Genomic DNA, 20,489 nt, shown 5'->3' on the forward strand with positions numbered 1-20,489 from the left:
GGGTGGTGAATAGGTCTCAAGCTACTAAAGTGAAATTAATTTTAAAATTTAACAAGGTTATATTTTCTTTTCAAAATTAGGTAACAACAAATAGAACAGGTACTTAGTAGCCGAAACACAATTGAAAAATACATTTACATAGGTACCCCATTTGGGGCTTCAAAAGTCAGAAACATAATTCTTGGGCAATCAGCTCAGTTTTACCCCAAACACAATTTTAACAGAGGGGCAGAAAACCCCATTCATACCTAGGAGCCCTTGCTCCAAATTACACTGAAAAGCCTCCTCGAGGCATACAATATACCATTTTCAAAAGAGCCACTCGCTCTCAATTTTAAGCCTCTCCCAGGCCACACCAAACTCCACCTTTAAGCTGTCCTCAAAGGACATATACACAGGGGTAAAATACCCAACCTACTGAGGTCTATTAAATGACAAGAAGGTTAATACATGACCTCTAAAATACAATTTGAGGGGAGGCGAACTTGCACTCCTAATACACCTTGTTTAAGACCTACTTGGCCTTAGGCCGTTAGTGCAAGGGCTAATCCCATACTACAGAGGTGACTTAAGAAAATAACAATTTACATTACATTACGGAAGAATTGGTTGAGAAAATAAGTTCACCTCCAGACAATGTGAGTGGGAGCTCGAGAGGGTTAGCACTCTCTATCCCAGTATGTAGCTTTACAAGAGAATGGATGAAAAGAGAAGTTACATTTTAGGAAAAGGTTACATGGAGGAACGCTTCGCACCCGCCCCGAGAGTTAAACTGCTGAGCTAGCAAAGAAAGAATTTATTAATCGGCCATTACCTTATTGATGACCGCTGCCGAGGAAAAAGGCGCTTCCCGCCTCCTGCTATGTACTTTATACACTGAAAGATGGAACAGAAGTGGCCGAGAGACCCAAAAATCAGCAGTTTAAATACTCTCGCGGAAGTTTCTAGGCGTTAGGGGAATGAAAACACCCTCCCACAAACACTTTATTGGGTAGGACACAGCAACATATTCAAGTTGGGGGAAGATACATCTGATTGGATAGAAATTAATTTAAGAAATTCGGGATTGGTTAGGTTCAACACAAGGGGAAAGAAGGGGTGAATATTGCCAACTTAAACAATGACTGAAAGAAATTTAACAAAGAACAAACTCTTGAAATTAAATTTTCTCCAACAAAATAGTTCTTTGACTCCGCACTAGGTTGCACTATCGTTGATCTTCAGTAGTGTCCTCTAGGAGAGAAAGTTTACACTTCTTACTTCAAGCGAAACAAAAACACATCAAAAATGACACAGTTCAAAAACTCAAAATTTTCCACGTGGTGACATCTTCTGAGAAGGTAAAGAATTAACAGCGTAGATAAAGTTCAGACTTCCTCCAGCAGAGGAGTTTCACCTGGCGCAATTTTTAAATTAGCGGCGTGGAGGTGTACCGCCCGGTACAGACCTCCCCCCCCCCCAAAAGTTCCTCCAGGGGTGACACATGAAATCTGTTTGAAACAAGGTCCAAGTTATGCTGTGGATATGAAGATTGATTGCAGAAGCATCTATAAGATTTCTTAATTTGGTTTGATTGAGTTTCAAAATTTTGTTGTTGCAGATGAAGAATAGTTTTTAAGTTTGTAGAAGTAGAATTCTGAGGATAAACTTTTAATACTTAAAAGTGATGAAAAATTTTGCAATGTCCACCAAATATTGCTGTTGAATTCCCAAGTGTAGTCATTGCTTGTCGTAACTGTCCATGTAGTTGAGGTTGATGAAGTTGGATGGCCAGACCGGCCGTTGCAGCTTGCGTCCAAAGGAGGCCGCTCGGACCCCTCAAGTACCCTGAGATACCGCTCGCCCGCACTATGAGGGGAGCAGAGGTGTTGAAACACGCCGCGCCCGCGGTGAACATATACAGGCTGCGGGCAAGTAGCAGGTCGTGCGCCGCACATCAGCCTTGGCCGGGAGGAGAGCTCCGGCTCGCCGTGCACATGTCGTCCTCGCTGGGGCCGAGGGGGCCCTTCCTCAAACCCAGTTGCGGCACGGCGCCGCGCGGCTGCGGGGGCACTGAAACATTAAAGCTAGGCGGCAGAATTGTGTTGGACCATCATGTTTCTTTTGAGGGTACAGGCATGTAGAGAGATTGAGGGGCCAGCGGCGTGCAGATATCCATGGCATTTCATCTAAGCCAGCCACTGTGTGTAGTGGAGCAGGAGACGGGAGCGTGGTAATGGCCGTGGCAAGGACAGGATGGCAGTTTAACAAATCGGGGGAGGTTTCACAGAAATGCTTACATATAAAATAAAATAGAAGGAGCAGAATGCCTCAAGAGTGGAACTCAAAAAAAAATATAACCTTCATATTCCTATCAAATTATATGAAGCAAGTTGACACAAAATTTACACCGGTTTCACCTGGGACAGGTGAACCCTAAATATCCTCTCGGTGGCTGGATTGCTTACTAACAATGTAACCGGCGTAAGAAAATCGAGAATGATGCATGGCCCATGAAATCTGGGGGCAAGCTTGCCCGCGGGAACAAAATTCTTGACCATCACCTGGTCACCTACCTTCAAAGTGGTGGGTCTCCGTCCACGATCATACTTTTCCCTAACCTTTTCATGAGATACCTTAAGATTGGCTTTAGCCTTCTTCCAAAGATCTTTAATGTTATCCGGATCTATTGTCTCGGGTAGAATGTCATTCAGAGACCAGAGGTTAGAGAGCGGCGAGTTGGGAACAAACTTGAACATCAAAGAAGCTGGAGTAAACTTGTGAGATTCATGAACCGCCGAATTCAAAGCAAAAGCTATCCAATGCAGGGACGTGTCCCACCTGGAATGATCTTCATGATGATAGTCAATAAGTGCGGACCTGAGATTACGGTTAACCCGTTCAGCCAGGGATGGTTGAGGGTAATAAGCAGAAGTAGTTACATGAGAGATGGACAAGTCAAAACAGAATTTACGAAAAAGATTAGATGTAAAAGCCTTAGCATTATCAGATACAACATATTGGCACGGACCAAAAGAAGCAAAAATAGAATTTAAGCAAGTAATAGTAGACTGAGCGGTAGCCAGCTTAGTTGGAAATAACCACGAAAATCTTGTAAAACCATCTACGCATACAAAGATGAACTTGTTGGCATTACCCTTTGACTGGGGGAAGGGTCCTACATAATCGATATACAGGCGTTCCATGGGGCGCGACGCTTGATGCGAAGACAAAAGGCCTACCTTGGTGGACATGGTGGGTTTACTGAGCAAACAAGATTTACAAGCTTTTACAAGTTCACAAATTTCGCCGTCCATACCTTTCCAGATGAACATTTCACGAATCTTTTCACGGGTTTTAAAGATTCCAAGATGCCCTCCTAATGGGGTCTCATGATAATACTTGAAGATCATAGGTACAAGAACCGCTGGAACAACAACTTTCATCAACTTATCATGCCTCGAAGGGCAACATAGAACACCATTCCTCAGAACATAAGGGACAACATGTTCCCCAGAAGAAAGGGTTTCCATTATCGGAGCCAGCGTCGGATCTTCACGTTGGTATTTCTCAATATCCCTAAAAAGCATGGGAGCATCTGTTAAGATGGCATTAACACCAGATAGTATGGACTCGGAAGGTGATGAACTGTCGACCGGTTCGTGGGTCTCGACGTCGTTATGAAACATACGGCTGAGTCCATCAGCAACAACATTTTCGGTACCTCTGATATGTCTAACATCAAACTGGAAGGCGGAAATACGAATAGCCCAGCGGGCTATACGACCAGTACGACGCGGCCTACCTAAGACCCAGCTTAAGGCTTGATTATCTGTCTCCAGGTCGAATTTGACATGTTCCAGATAGAGACGGAACTTCTCTAAGGCGAATAAGACTGCCAAACCTTCGAGCTCATAGATGGAATACTTGGCTTCTTGAGCCGACAAAGTCCTAGATGCATAGGCGATGGGGCGCCTCCCTAGTTCAGTCTCTTGAAGAAGGACTGCAGCTACCGCTGACGACGACGCGTCGGTTTGGACGATGAATTTCTTCGAGAAATCAGGCATAGCAAGTACAGGGGCATTACAAAGTGCTAATTTAAGGTCCTCAAAAGCGGCTTGTTGAGAAGGTCCCCACTCGAATTTGATGCCTTTCCTACGAAGAAGGTTTAAGGGCGCCGCTCTATTAGCAAAGTTAGGAATGAACTTTCTGAAGAAATTCACCATACCAACGAACCTGGCGATACCTTTAATGTCCTTGGGAGGTTTAAAATCACGGATGGCCTGTGTTCTAGAATGATCGACTGCTACACCATCGGGTGACACAATATGCCCTAGGAATGACATAGAGGGCTTAGCAAAGGCAACCTTGGACAACTTAACAGTTAACCCAGCCTTACGAAGGCGATCGAGAACTTCTCGCAAATGATCTAGATGTTCTTCAAAAGTCTCTGAAAATACGACGACATCATCTAAATAGTGATATAAGTACTCGAATTTGATGTCGGAGAAGACCCTATCTAGTAGCCTAGTGAGCACAGCTGCTCCGGTGGGGAGCCCGAAAGGCACGCGGTTGTATTCGTATAAATTCCAGTCCGTGGCAAACGCTGTAAGGTGTTTAGACTCTTCGGCAAGGGGAATTTGATTATAGGCCTGATTTAAGTCCAAGATGGTGAAGAACTTGGCCTTACGAAACCATGAAAAACAAGAATGAAGGTCAGGAAGGGGCACAGATTGCAACACCACCTTCCGATTGAGAGCCCTGTAATCAATGACAGGCCTGAAGCCTCCTTGGGGTTTCGGGACTAGAAAAATAGGCGATGAATACGCCGACTTAGAGGGCCTAATAATACCATCCTTCAACATCTGGTCGATAATTTCTTTCAGAGCCTTCATTTTAGGTGGAGATAGCCTATAAGGTGGAAAACGGACAGGAATCGAATCCGTGACCTCAATTTTGTATTCAATAAGGTCAGTAACACCAAGAGTATCACAGAACACCTCGGGAAACGACTGACATAGTTTGCGAATACTATCAGCCTGCTCCTCAGGTAGATGTCTAAGGTCTAACAACATCTCATCCTGGGTAGGCGAAATAGAAGAACATGACACAGAATTACACTTTAATAGTGGTATTTTACAACTAGAAGCAAATTTGAATGTGCACGACCTAGACTGGAGATCGAGCACCAGACCAGTGTGAGAAGTAAAGTCAGCTCCCAATATAATGGGGCAAGACAATTGCTTGGCCACAAACAATTTAATTTTCCATGTAAACTTAAAAATACGAATCTTGACCAGTAAGGAACCTAGAATTTCTAATGGAGATGAATTAGCCGAAACGTATTGAACAGGAGAAGAGACATAGTCAGGAAGTTTACAAACCGATTTCAATTTAGAATACCATTCAGCCGAAATAATCGAACAAACACTGCCTGAATCTAAGAGAGCTGTTATAGGCTCGTTATTTAACTCAATCTTAAGAAAAGGAACAGGTGCGGGGGTATCCGCCGCAATCCTAAGACATTCTTTAGGGCATTCAAAAGATGAATTTGAAGGCTGATCGTCCTCTGCATTTACAACCTGTTTACTAGGGGCTGGGTCTCGGGAAGATGGATTAGTCGACTCAGCCGAAGCCACTAGTCACTTTTTATTATTGGCATAGGTGGAATTTGCACCAGAAGTTGAGCAGGAGGGGGTGCTATTTGAGTTGGGACAATTCTTGGCAATATGTGAGAAAGCCCCACATTTAAAACAGCCTTGTGATGACCCGGCTCCATTCCTTGTCCCACTTGACTTGATCAGTGGACACTTGTCGCGCAGATGGTCAGGCGACCCGCAAGCATAACATTTACGGGGATTGACTGATCGGCGAGGTGGAGGCCGAGTGTTACTAAAGGAAGGCGGGGGTTCTTTCGCGACACGCAAAGAATCGGCGTATCTAACTCCTTCCGCTGAGACGGCCAATGCTTCAAGTTCCGAGAAAGTTTGCGGGCACGCCGCGAAACACAAATATGACCTATAGGGAGGTGAAATTCCCTCTACAATAGCCTGTACAATCTGATCTTCAGGAAAATGAAGGGCAAACACCCTAGTATAAAACTTAATGTCCTGTATGAAATCAGCCAAGTTTTCATCCAAGCGCTGTACACGATAATAGTACTTCTGAATAAGGGAGGACCTGGCCCTAGCAGGGATGAAATTAGCTAGCAAGTGGGCATGGAAATCCTCAATAGATGATTGCTCGGCAATGGCTCTTACGATTTTATCAGAGAGAATACCAATAGCATACGGATAGATAATTTGCAAGATTTGACATGGAGAAAGAGAAAAAACAAGGGCATGATCCTGAAATTCCACTAGAAATCTTAAAAATGAAATTACATCACTGGTGGTATTAACGGAAAACTTAGAGATACCTCTGAGCAACATTGCCAATGGATGAGGCAAGCTGCTAAACCCGGGTGACATAGTAGGTAAAGGTTTCAATGGTAATGAAGTTAATTCAGAACGGATGTTACTCAATGATGCACGACGTTCAGATTCGTTGTCCAATGGGGCAGGGATAGTTTGAGCAGCAACGGTTATTCTATTAACTTCTCCCTTGGGAGGCGCTTCCTCACTACCTGCATTTACTATGGTGGGTTGATCAGATTTGGGAGGAACTTCCCCAGTTAACAATTGAGTGACCTTACTAGATAATTCGGAAATATTTTCCAGGAGCGTACTAGCTTCCTTCCTCTGAACATCATTCAGTTTTAGAGACAACAGATCGTTAACCCTATTCGAAAAATGATATAGCCTACCTTGCACACGCTTAATTTGATTCGGAGACGGATCATTTTCATCAAAAAAACTAACTACAGAAGCTAGCCCAGTAACATTCTCCGTGATCGTGGAAAGAGAATCGTCAATTTCTTTCTCTCCCAAATTGGGGATGGAAATGGGCAAATCAAGGGACTCTCTAAGCTTGTTAGTGTCTACTGCAACCGTGCCTCCAGATTGCACATTTCTGATAGTTAATTCATAGATCAACTCCTCCTTGCGCAAGTAGTTAAGAAGGAGAACATCGCGAGGGCCGGGCATGATGACCGAACAATTTTGAAAAGTCAAAAAAAAATTCCAGCAACTGGGAAAATGGTTAGAGTTCGGATCTAAACAATGTCTAGCCGTCAAAAGGGGCTAAATTGAGACCCATTCAACCACGCTCTGCTACCACTTGTTACGGAGTTTTCCGTGGTAGGTAGAGGTGAAAGAAGGTGCGGGTGTGAATAGGTCTCCAGCTACGAAAGCAAAATTAATTTTAAAATTTAACAAGGTTATATTTTCTTTTCAAAATTAGGTAACGACAAATAGAACAGGTACTTAGTAGCCGAAACACAATTGAAAAATACATTTACATAGGTACCCCATTTGGGGCTTCAAAAGTCAGAAACATAATTCTTGGGCAATCAGCTCAGTTTTACCCCAAACACAATTTTAACAGAGGGGCAGAAAACCCCATTCATACCTAGGAGCCCTTGCTCCAAATTACACTGAAAAGCCTCCTCGAGGCATACAATATACCATTTTCAAAAGAGCCACTCGCTCTCAATTTTAAGCCTTTCCCAGGCCACACCAAATTCCACCTTTAAGCTGTCCTCAAAGGACATATACACAGGGGTAAAATACCCAACCTACTGAGGTCTATTAAATGACAAGAAGGTTAATACATGACCTCTAAAATACAATTTGAGGGGAGGCGAACTTGCACTCCTAATACACCTTGTTTAAGACCTACTTGGCCTTAGGCCGTTAGTGCAAGGGCTAATCCCATACTACAGAGGTGACTTAAGAAAATAACAATTTACATTACATTACGGAAGAATTGGTTGAGAAAATAAGTTCACCTCCAGACAATGTGAGTGGGAGCTCGAGAGGGTTAGCACTCTCTATCCCAGTATGTAGCTTTACAAGAGAATGGATGAAAAGAGAAGTTACATTTTAGGAAAAGGTTACATGGAGGAACGCTTCGCACCCGCCCTGAGAGTTAAACTGCTGAGCTAGCAAAGAAAGAATTTATTAATCGGCCATTACCTTATTGATGACCGCTGCCGAGGAAAAAGGCGCTTCCCGCCTCCTGCTATGTACTTTATACACTGAAAGATGGAACAGAAGTGGCCGAGAGACCCAAAAATCAGCAGTTTAAATACTCTCGCGGAAGTTTCTAGGCGTTAGGGGAATGAAAACACCCTCCCACAAACACTTTATTGGGTAGGACACAGCAACATATTCAAGTTGGGGGAAGATACATCTGATTGGATAGAAATTAATTTAAGAAATTCGGGATTGGTTAGGTTCAACACAAGGGGAAAGAAGGGGTGAATATTGCCAACTTAAACAATGACTGAAAGAAATTTAACAAAGAACAAACTCTTGAAATTAAATTTTCTCCAACAAAATAGTTCTTTGACTCCGCACTAGGTTGCACTATTGTTGATCTTCAGTAGTGTCCTCTAGGAGAGAAAGTTTACACTTCTTACTTCAAGCGAAACAAAAACACATCAAAAATGACACAGTTCAAAAACTCAAAATTTTCCACGTGGTGACATCTTCTGAGAAGGTAAAGAATTAACAGCGTAGATAAAGTTCAGACTTCCTCCAGCAGAGGAGTTTCACCTGGCGCAATTTTTAAATTAGCGGCGTGGAGGTGTACCGCCCGGTACAATAATAATAATAATAATAATAATAATAATAATAATAATAATAATAATAATAATAATAATAATAATAATAATTTTGATTTTGATTTTTGAATAATAATAATGTTATTTGCTTTACGTCCACGTAAGTCACGTCGGCGAGCAGCTTAGGAAACTGGTATTTCACATTCGCCACCTCGTAATGCAATCAAATGACTACATTTACGATCTTACCGGTCTCAATCAGTCCGTAACAAACAGTGTACAGGTTTCATTGTAAGAATAAGATTTTGCAGTTGGCTAATGAATGGGCTAACAAACTTTATTGTATTTATTTATGTATTTTATTATTTATTAGTTATTTTACATGTGCATTATTGAATTGTTCTGACCATTTATATAACTGATGAGATCAGTTTCGTTTTTTTTTTTTTGCTACTTGCTTTACGTCGCACCGACACAGACAGGTCTTATGGCGACGATGGGACAGGGAAGGGCTAGGAGTGGGAAGGAAGCGGCCGTGGCCTTAATTAAGGTACAGCCCCAGCATTTGCCTGATGTGAAAATGGGAAACCACGGAAAACCATCTACAGGGCTGCCGACAGTGGGGTTCGAACCCACTATCTCCCGGAAAAAGCTCACAGCTGCGTGCTCCTAACCGCACGGCCAACTCGCCCGGTGGTATAAAGACAGGTAAAAGACGGAAAATGATCAAACGCTCAGATTACCTGAAAAATCTTGCCCTAGGACTATGTGAAGAGCATATGAAGACTAGAATGGTAAACAAGAGGCTTCTAAGGCAACTCAGAAATGACATTCACAAAGTACTTGGTTATGAGGACGAGCAGAGTGACGTTACTGTGCCAATTGTTTGACGACCTGGACGATGTGCTTTCTGTCCTGGAACCAGGGACCGAAAAGGTGTAACAACTTGCTGTTCCTGCTCTAAAAGTATATGTGCAGAACATAGGAATAATGTCTGTGAATAATGCAAGCCGTAAGATAGTGAATACTCACCGTAGAAAATGTCGAACATCAAAACCAAGAAAAGGAACACACTTTTGATAACAAAGATACGTACATAATATAGTGTGGTAATACACTTAATTACTTCCTTATATGAACTTAATTTGCAAAAATGTAAGTGATTTGTTTATTTTAAGGTAAATATTGCGAAGATATAAACAATATAACACTAAATATTCACGTAGACAAGTGCTTAATATACAAACCAACAAAAAAAACGCACTTTTAATCAAATTGTTCTATAAACAATATTACTTGACATTTTGGTAAATTTCTTTATAATTTGAACTTAATATACTCAAATGTAAGTACTTTCCTTATTTCAAGTAGATTAAATGTTATTCAATGCCTAAATAATTTGTTCAAATATAGGGTCATGAGTGACCTCACGTTGTGATTCTAGTTCCAAGAAATGAACGTTGTGGTACTAGGTTTAAAATGAAGAGGAAATTTATATTACCTAGTGAATGAACTTCGTACTAATTGGGATGTTTTCGGCGACGATGAGAAGGGAAAGGGATACTAGGGCCGTAAAGGAAACAGTCTTGGCGTTAATTAAGCTCCAACCCTCACCATTTCCCTGTATGACATGGTAAAACCATCTTCAGGGTTTCTGATGATTTGGTTTGAACGCATCATCTTCTGAATACAGGATTACACCTACGCGGCTAATACTGTGGAGCAATCATCATTTAATGCTGACTACAATTCTTGTTCCTGGTGGTGGCAGAGGAATTTACGTACCAATTCTCTCCTAACTTGTGCAGGAAGTATCACTTCCTACGCAGGCATGTGTCTCGCCTTAGGAAGCAAATTAGGGAGCTTAATTAAACGAGATACTGTTTGCCCATCCCTAATTAGTGAGTCAAGTGTGCAGAGCGACGGACCCTTAGGCAAGGAATATTATTCAATGGTTGCAACAGCTCTTCAAACTTGACTTTAGACCACAACTACAGAAATAACTCTGAAGTACGAGAAGGACCATGCTGAGTAGGGGCGTAAACAACAAGCAAATCTATAATTATGGTCTGTGTCAGTAGGAAGAAAATTAATGTGAAACACTTTTAAAGATTTATCGACTTATGATGAAGTGAGTAGATTTAGGGCAATAATTATTTCTCCAGGAGGTGGTTATTTCACTGAGCGTGCAACAATTCATTCAGATGCTGTACCTGAGATTCAAAAGCTGAAGTGAAATATCAATGATTATTTTAATCATTCGAGATTTTCAGACATACATTTTCTCTTACCGAGAGACAAAGTTCACATAGTCTAATTGAACTGCATTCAGGAGATGGGTATTTCGAACTCCACGTTGATAGATTTGAAAATAGTTTTACGTACAGGTAAGACTGCAAGTCAGTCCATGTAGGTCGCTTTGGAGAGCAGCTTAGGAAACTTAGAAAACATTCGTCACCACGTAATGCAACAAAATGATTACATTTACGATATTACCGGTATCGTTCAGTCCGTAACAAACAGTCTACAGATTTTATTGCAAGAATAAGATTTTGCAATTGGCTAATAAATTGGCTAACCAACTTAATTTGTATTTATTAATTTATTTATTTATTATATAATGGTCATGAACCTGTGTATAACTGGTGAGATCAGTTTCGTCTAGTTTCTCTGCGCGTAATCACGCAGCTTCTTTGAGATGATTACTTCCGCTCGCCATTGCGGGCACTGTGCTCGCTGGAGCCGCTTCCACGTGCTCCTGTTCCTCAGTATTCCGCTACGAAGTCTTAAATTATACTCCCTGAGGAGCCTAATTTAGTCGGTTTAATCCCGGGTCTGTTCAGGGATATTTGAAGCAGCCTCGTTTTGGTAGATTTACAAGCACTAAAATTAACTCCTACAGGAAACAAGACCGGCATGTCACCATCTCCAAAAATCATACAAGAAGTAACTGGGACGTATGATCGAAGGTATTCTTAAACGAAACAAAAGGTATTTGTTATCATAATTATTTTTTATCAAATTATAGCGTACTGTAATTTTATCCCTAATAAAATAACAGTTAATTGAGGGCAACATGGCCGTTACAACCACATAACTGGCTTATTTGTTTAATTACATTCCCCACATTGTATTAAAATCCAGAGCAAACTCAGAATTCTTAAACCAATATATTTTCCAAACTCATCAAATAGCTTTTTCATTCAATTTTCTTCATGAATTTCACTTATTTCTTCTATTTTCCGTTTTGTTCACAATTTTGACGTCGCACCGTCACACACAGGTCATATGGCGAAGATGGGGTAGGAAAGGTTTCGAACCCACTATCTTCCGAATGATAGCTGATAATGACTTAAGGAGCTTCTGACTAGTTTAAGAGGGTTCTGGAACCTTTCCCCTGAATGGCTATAAACGCTGGGCGCTTTAGGGCCGTATTATCTTCATCGCTCCAGTCTAAGTGTGTGTACCGTAGAAGTGGAGGCAGGGGAAGCCATGCCCTCGTCGGAAGGCCCAACAGCTCAAGGTAATGGCACACATAATTTTTTTTGCTATTGGCTTTACGTCGCACCGACACGGATAGATCTTATGGCGACGATGGGACAGGAAAGGTCTAGGACTGGAAAGGAAGCAGCCGTGGCCTTAATTCAGACATCTTTTAACATGTGATAGCTTGTTAAGAAGCCATGCTCATGGACAGTCGAGATTTTCTTCTGATGACGCAGAGCGCAGTTCTCTGCGAAACGTAAAGAATTTTACCTTATTTTCCTTACACGGCATAAGTCCAAAAGCCTATACAGCATCATGTCTATAAGTACGGGCAGTGAAAGCATCAATGGCTACCTTTACATCGGTCAGTTTCCAGATCCAGTTTGCTGTATGGGACTGAAAGCTGGGTAGATTAGAGATATTCCTAAGTTAGAAATAACAGACATGAAAGTAGCGAGAACGATTGCTGATACAAGTATGTGGGAACAATCGCAGGAGGGTACTCGGAAATGGGTTCATAAAAGCTACGATAGGAATAAGCTTGGTGGTTAAACCTGTGCGTATGAACTGGTTTCGAGGGTGATGTCCTCTAAGGCGAATGGACAGAGATGGGTTATCTACGACAATAATTGATTTAGCCTTGGAGGGTAAAACGAGTAGAGGGAGACTATGGCGACGATGGTGGAACCGGCTATTAATTAATTAATGATATAATGTGTGGAATTAAACGGTCAGAAAGTGATGGAACCAACTAGAGCGAATAATATTCCGGATGTTGTGTTGTTAAAACCAGATGAGCTCTATAGAGAAACAGAAGTAATAGATGGTATTAATGATCACAAAGCTGTTTTTGTGGTAATTAAAATTAAAAATCAATAAATAAAAATTAAAAAATTAAAAAATTAAAAAATAAATGTGAAAGAAAGGAAGATATTAAAATTAGGACTATTAGGCAGTACCATATGGCTGATAAAACAGGCATGGGCCTAAGGGAGTTTTTAATAATTATGATCGGTGCAAAACGGTAAATAAAAAAGTATACAGGCTCTGGGAAGAGTTTAAAACAATTATTGAGGAATGTGAAAATAGGTTTGTACCTTTAAAGGTGGTAAGGAATGGTAAAGATCCACTATATTATAACAAAGAAGTAAAGAGACTAAGAAGGAGGTGCAGGTTGGAAAGAAATAGAGTTAGAAATGGCTGTGGAAGTAAAGAGAAATTGAAGGAACTTACTAGGAAATTGAATCTAGCAACGAAGTCAGCTAAGGATAATATGATGGCAAGCATAATTGGTGGCCATACAAATTTTAGTGAAAAATGGGAGAGTATGTAGAGGTACTTTAAGGCAGAAACAGGTTCCAAGAAGGACATTCCAGGAATCATTAATGAACAGGGGAATGGGTGTGCGAGGATCTTCAAAAGGCAGAAGTATTCAGTCAGCAGTATGTAAAGATTGTTGGTTACAAGGATAATGTCCAGATAGAGGAGGTGACTAATACTAAAGAAGTATTAAAGTTTACCTATGGCAGCAATGACATTTACAGTAAAATACAAAAGTTGAAAACTAGAAAAGCAGCTGGAATTGATAAGGTCTCTGGGGATTTAGTACCATATCTGAAGTACTTGTTAGATTATTGTTTGCATGAAGGAACTTTACCAAATGAATGGAGAGTTGCTATAGTAGCCCCTGTATATAAAGGAAAGGGTGACAGACATAAAGCTGAAAATTACAGGCCAGTCAGTTTGACATGCATTGCACGTAAGCTTTGGGAAAGCATTCTTTCTGATTATATAAGGCATAAATAAGATGTACAATATTGTAGGGAAGGATCCACCTTTCAATACTCCGTAGTAAAAAGTAGTTACAACCTGTTTAATGGGACCGGTTTCAACACATTTAGAGTGTCATCATCAGCCAATTAGCGAAGATCTTAACAATAACTAACATATTAAACACAGGCAAAATATTAACATTGTATCACATCGTGGCAATTCAGTTAATGTTCAAAACACAATAATCACAGTCAAGAGAGTAAACAGAACATCACTATCTTGCGCCGAAAACAAATATATTTGAAGTTCATAAGCAGATTAAGTATGCACTTATGTAAAGTCGTTGCTAGGCAGGTCTTGTAGGCATTTGTTTCTCCGGCCGAAGAGTAAAAGGTGACGTGAATGAAGTCTTAGGGAAACAGTGTAGGATTTAATTTCGTCAAAATCAAAGTGGATATATAGGTTTTAAAATAATTTAAAACGTTAAAAAAGAATAAAGCCAAATAAAAATATATTAAAAATGGGAAGAAATAATGAAATAAATACGAGGTTCAACTCGAAACAATAAACGTCTAATAAACGTCCCACCCCCTTTCTCTATTTATAATTTCTTTATCAATTACTACGGCAAGTTGTTTCGAGTTGAACCTCGTATTTATTTCATTATTTCTTCCCATTTTTAATATATTTTTATTTGGCTTTATTCTTTTTTAACGTTTTAAATTATTTTAAAACCTATATATCCACTTTGATTTTGACGAAATTATATCCTACACTGTTTCTCTAAGACTTCATTCACGTCACCTTTTACTCTTCGGCCGGAGAAACAAATGCCTACGAGACCTGCCTAGCAACGACTTTACATAAGTGCATACTTAATCTGCTTATGAACTTCAAATATATTTGTTTTCGGCGCAAGAGAGTGATGTTCTGTTTACTCTCTTGACTGTGATTATTGTGTTTTGAACATTAACTGAATTGCCACGATGTGATACAATGTTAATATTTTGCCTGTGTTTAATATGTTAGTTATTGTTAAGATCTTCGCTAATTGGCTGATGATGACACTCTAAATGTGTTGAAACCGGTCCCATTAAACAGGTTGTAACTACTTTTTACTACGGAGTATTGAAATGTGGATCCTTCCCTACAATATTGTACATCTTATTTTCTCTATTCAATACGGAACAATCATGAAGTTTTTAACTTTAAATATATATAAGACATGTTTGCGAAATTAATAACTGGTTTGATAGAAGGCAGTTTGGGTTTAGGATAGGTTATTCTACTGAAGCATATCTTGTAGAATTCCAGCAATTCTGCTTTTATATAGCAGATATCCTGGATTCAGGAAGTCAATTGGACTGTATCGCGATTGAACTGTCTAAGGCATTTGATAGGGTAGATCATGGGAGACTACTGGCAAAAATGAATGCAATTGGACTTGACAAAAGAGTGACTGAATAGGTGGCTCTGTTTCTAGAAAATAGAACTCAGAGAATTAGAGTAGGTGAAGCTTTATCTGTCCCTGTAATAATTAAGAGGGGAATCCTTCAAGGCAGTATGATTGGACCTTTATGTTTTCTTATATATATATCAATGATAAGTGTAAAGAAGTGGAATCAGAGATAAGGCTTTTGCAGATGATGTTATTCTGTACAGAGTAATAAATAAGTTACAAGATTGTGAGCAACTGCAAAATGATCTCCATAATGTCGTGCGATGACAGTAGGCAATAGTATGATGATAAACGGGGATACAAGTCAGGTTGTGAGTTTCACAAATAGGAAAAGTCCTCTTAGTTTTAATTACTGCGTTGATGGGGTGAAAGTTCCCTTTGGGGATCATTGTAAATACCTAGTTATTAATATAAGGAAAGATCTTCACTGGGGTTATCACATAAATATGATTATAAATAAAGGGTACAGGGTTATGAGGGTATTTAGGGGTTCTAGTAAGGATGTAAAGGAGAGAGCATATTTGTCTCTGGTGAGACCCCAACTAGAGTATGGTTCCAGTGTATGGCAGCCTCACCAGGATTACTTGATTCAGGAACTGGAAACATCCGAAGAAAAGCAACTCGATTTGTTCTGGGCGATTTCCGACAAAAGAGTAGCGTTACAAAAATGTTGCAAAGTTTGGTCTAGGAAGACTTCGGAGAAAGGAGGCGAACTGCTTGTCTAAGTGGTATGCTCCGAGCTGTAAGTGAAGAGACGGCGTGAGAGGACGTCAGTAGACGAAGAATTTTGAGTGGTGTCTTTAAAAGTAGGAAATATCACAGTATGAGGATAAAGTTGGAATTCAAGAGGACAAATTGGGTCAAATATTCGTTTATAGGAAGGGGAGTTAGGGATTGGAGTAACTTACCAAGGGAGATGTTCAATAAATTCCCAATTTCTTTGCAATCATTTAAGAAAAGGCTAGGAAGACAACAGATAGGGAATCTGCCACCTGGGCCACTGCCCTAAATGCAGATCATTAGTGATTGAGGCCATATAGGCACTTGGATAAAGAGGATTGTGGATGTGTTTCCTCCGTTCATAGAGACTTGGAGACTGAACACCGAAAGGCGTAATAATCTAGAATTAAGAGTATTATCATACCGGAGGTACATCCTCTCCGTCCATTTAAACGGCGCCCCTTCTAGGAGGCAATCTGTGCTGTGAACCCTGAACTATGTATCTTTTAGATGTGTCTACTATCGGCATATGTGCCCCCTCTGACGGGAAGATAGACAATTTTTTGAAGGAAAATTGCTATTGTCAAAGTTGGTAAACCTCAAGTGTTTGTAAATAGTTTTATTTATGTTCTGAGGTTGTCTGCAATACTACGGCTTCCTTCTTCCTTATGTTATGGACCAATCAGTAATTTTTGTGTATATTTTTGTAGGCAATTAAAATTGGGGGTGTATACAGACATTCTGACTAGTTCAGGAAAGTTCTGAAACCTTCCTTCTGAGCTGCCATAAAATCTTGGCGCTTTAGGGCCGTATTGTCATCTTTATCGCTCCGGTCTAAGTGTGTGTGCCGTGGAAGTGGAGGCAGGGGAAGCCATGCCCACGTCGGAAAGCCCTACAGCTCAAGGTAATGGCAGGCATCTTTAAACATGTGATAGCTTCAGACAGTTAACTTGAGGGGAAGGTTTCAAACTTCTTTCTTAAAGTAAAATCCTAAAGTTTAATCACCTTTTAAATGTAAATTTTCATGCAAGTCTGAAGAAATTGTTCAGTCCCAGCTGGGAAATATGTAACTTAGGGAATAAAAAGTGTTCACCCACTATTAATTCAGACTGAACTTGGTATGGGGTGACTATGATTTTCTAAAACTCTAAATTCTTCGAAACTATTTTGGTACTTAATATTTCGCATCTAGTCATCCCTCTTTAGTATAGGCTTAGCCTCTGTAACTTCGGGCCATAAGCCCATGTAGAGTTTCAAGTGTATATCTAAAGGAATGCAAGTGTTTCACCTCCTAGCATTTTGTTCATGGCCGATCCTCTTAAAACGTTTCTGTTGTACTTCTAGGCCGTTTAGTATGGGCAGTCATTGCCCGTGTTAAATTGTATTTATTCACAGGGGAGTGTGTAAGAGACTGTCGAGCAGAAATGACAGTAAACACTGTACTGAAGTTTATCTAGAGTAAAATTTCGCAGAAACTTCTGCCTCCGAGAGGCTGGATTGTAGTAAAATTTTGGAATGTAAGTGAGTGAATCAAATGTTCTCTCTGAAATATTTTCTTTTTTTGCCATTTGTTTTACGTCGCACAGACACAGATATGTCTTATGACGACGATGGGATAGGAAAGGCCTATGAATGGGAAAAAGCGACCGTGGTCTTAAGGAACAGCGCCAGCATTTGCCTGGTGTGAAATTGGGAAACCACGAGAAACCATGTTCAGGGCTGCCAACAGTGGAGTTCGAACCCACTATCTCCCGGATGCAAGCTCTAGTGTAACGTAAGACCTGCAAAGCCCATTTCTTGTAAATTATTGTCTCTACGATCTTCTCTATTGTAGCCTACCTGATTTTTGACTTGAAGTCATTGTTGTTATCAGAGCTGACGAGCTCTTCTTTATTCCATTTAACTGCTATTTGTTGTAGTTTATTCTATGAAATATTAAAGTCAGAAAAAAAAGGAAAGAACTTCCGAATTTAGTTTTTTAAGTTATGCTTCGAACTTTTCTCAATCCACCCATTCACCTCGGAACCTTCTTACACCTCTGTAAACCACGGAATTTCCGTAACAATAATAATCTACCGTGAGTTAATTTCAGCCACATACACAGTGAAGAACATGAAGCGTAAGAAGAGGAGCTACAGTTTTAACGTAGACTTACGTCCCTTGAAAACGAGTACATGGAAAGAAAGAAAAATTACGACGCTTTTAGTGTTTGGGTGGAACACGTACAAGTATATACGATTATGTTTAATGTCTCAAATGACAGGTAAATGATGCTACCTGTTGCAAAAACAGGAAACGCAATTTTCATAAAATAGCGGCTCAAATTAAGGCAACACTTGTGCTAAATACGGGACGCCATATACATGTCCTATTATAAGATGGTGCTGAGTTGACTCACTCATTTAGAGGTTAGCTGTCTTTGTAAACACATCACCGTCAGTTATATGGAATAACAAATTTAAGAAGTACGTCTACAAAACTCAGCGGCCGTGACAATAGTGACAGCCTGCCGCCAACTTTTTTTGTTCCTGATGATGATAATGCTTGTTGTTTTAAGTGCCCTAACATCTAGGTCATCTGCCCCTGATGGTACGAAGTGAGACGAAATTCAAAGACAAAATAAAATTCCAAAATCCTCCACTGACCAGAATTCAAAGCGTGAGGTCGAAAAATGAACGGATGGATATGAAGTTAAAATAATCAGTGGAGACGACCGCAATGCCTCAGTCTCAGAAACTGACCGAAAACAATAGTAATACTGACCAAGGGACTGCTTCTATAGCTCAGCACTGAATCGATGATGCTTGCAAGCTAAAGGGGTCCAAAATATAGGTTGTCGGCCTCTCATAATGGTACTTATCGCTTGGAAAGTAGAACCATGGTATTTGACATGGTGCGGTACTAATCAAAAGTATCGCAGACTCGCGGTAATCCACACATTATGGTACTACTAACAGGTAATGAAATTCGCACATGTAATACAGACCTATGGTATTTCGCACATAGCGGCGCCACTTACAGTCAACGCAAACCTATGGTTTTCATCACTTAAGTGTAGTAACCACAGGGACTCGTACTATCCCGTAATGTTCCTTATATAGTGGGTACTAATCATAGGCAAGCCAGGACCCTGGTGTCGCTCATATAGTGCTACTAATCACAGGTACAGTAAAAGCCTGACCGCACGGTGCTTCTGATTGCTACTAATAAAAAGCTATTTGGTACCTAACATAGTGGTACTACGCGCAAGTAATAGCGACCAATGGTGTTCCCCGTGTGGTGGTACTAATCAAAAGTAGTTTCATGGTTCTAATCCAATCATCCCATGGTCGCCCCTTTTAGTCGCCTCGTACGACAGGCAGGGGATACCGTGGGTGTATTCTCGTCTGCGTCCCCCACCCAAAGGGGGTTGTGTGTTTGGTCCGCGAGAGGTATTTTATTTCCCTCAAGTCCGCCGGCAAGCCGGTTAGTAGTAGGTCCGTAGTTTTTGTTCCTCTTCGCTGACATCCCTACATCATGGGCGCACGAAGTAGTTGACATCTAACACATATGCTTAACCTTGAGTCGACGTTGTGTGAACTCGCTCCTCAATGTTTCTTTTTAGAGTATGTCGTGGATTTGGTTAGATTAGTCCAGTCTTCATGCCTGTACACCATAGCTCCAGTAATTATGACTGGCTTCTGCATAGAACGAAAGTCATATATCATAATTTATTTCAGAAAACTTTGTCACACGACTGACGAGATATGGCCTTTCATTAAATAGCTGCCTCTGAACATCATATTCTTGTAAATGTTCTGTTCATTCTACGAGCATAAAATGTTGTGTTAATACCCGCAATGGGCTATTCAGACCTTACTTATGAAATTAATGGATCGAGATGCTTTAGTAAAAATTTCTCTTTAAGCAGCAAGATATAAAATTTATGAAGTTTTAATTACAGATTAAAACTCTCCATATATTGATTGAACAGGAAACTTCACATCTCGAATTTCTATAGCAACTGAAATGTTTTTATGAACTTATAAGAGTGATTGTATGGGAGTTTATAGTGAGTACGATGCACAGTGTATATAAACCAACATTTCTACCTTATACAATACAAAAATCGATCATCCTTATTATGTAATTTTTTAGTCACTAAGAGATATACAACCATCGTCTATCTATATACAGTCATTCGAAAAATGAGTGCATGGTGTAACGTTCTTCGCACGTACAGAAACAAATGAACTTGTAGATACAACGTTTGAATTTACATACGAGGGAGACGAATTATAGTTTCATAATAATTTACCTTTTATCCTCATAAAATATTAAATGCGGGTATCATACATTATCATACACTTATGTTTTTCTTGAACGATTATACACCTTGGTCTTAAATGGTTTGGCATCCTCATAAGC

This window comes from Anabrus simplex, chromosome 6, assembly GCF_040414725.1.
Source record: "Anabrus simplex isolate iqAnaSimp1 chromosome 6, ASM4041472v1, whole genome shotgun sequence".
Lineage (NCBI taxonomy): Eukaryota > Metazoa > Arthropoda > Insecta > Orthoptera > Tettigoniidae > Anabrus > Anabrus simplex.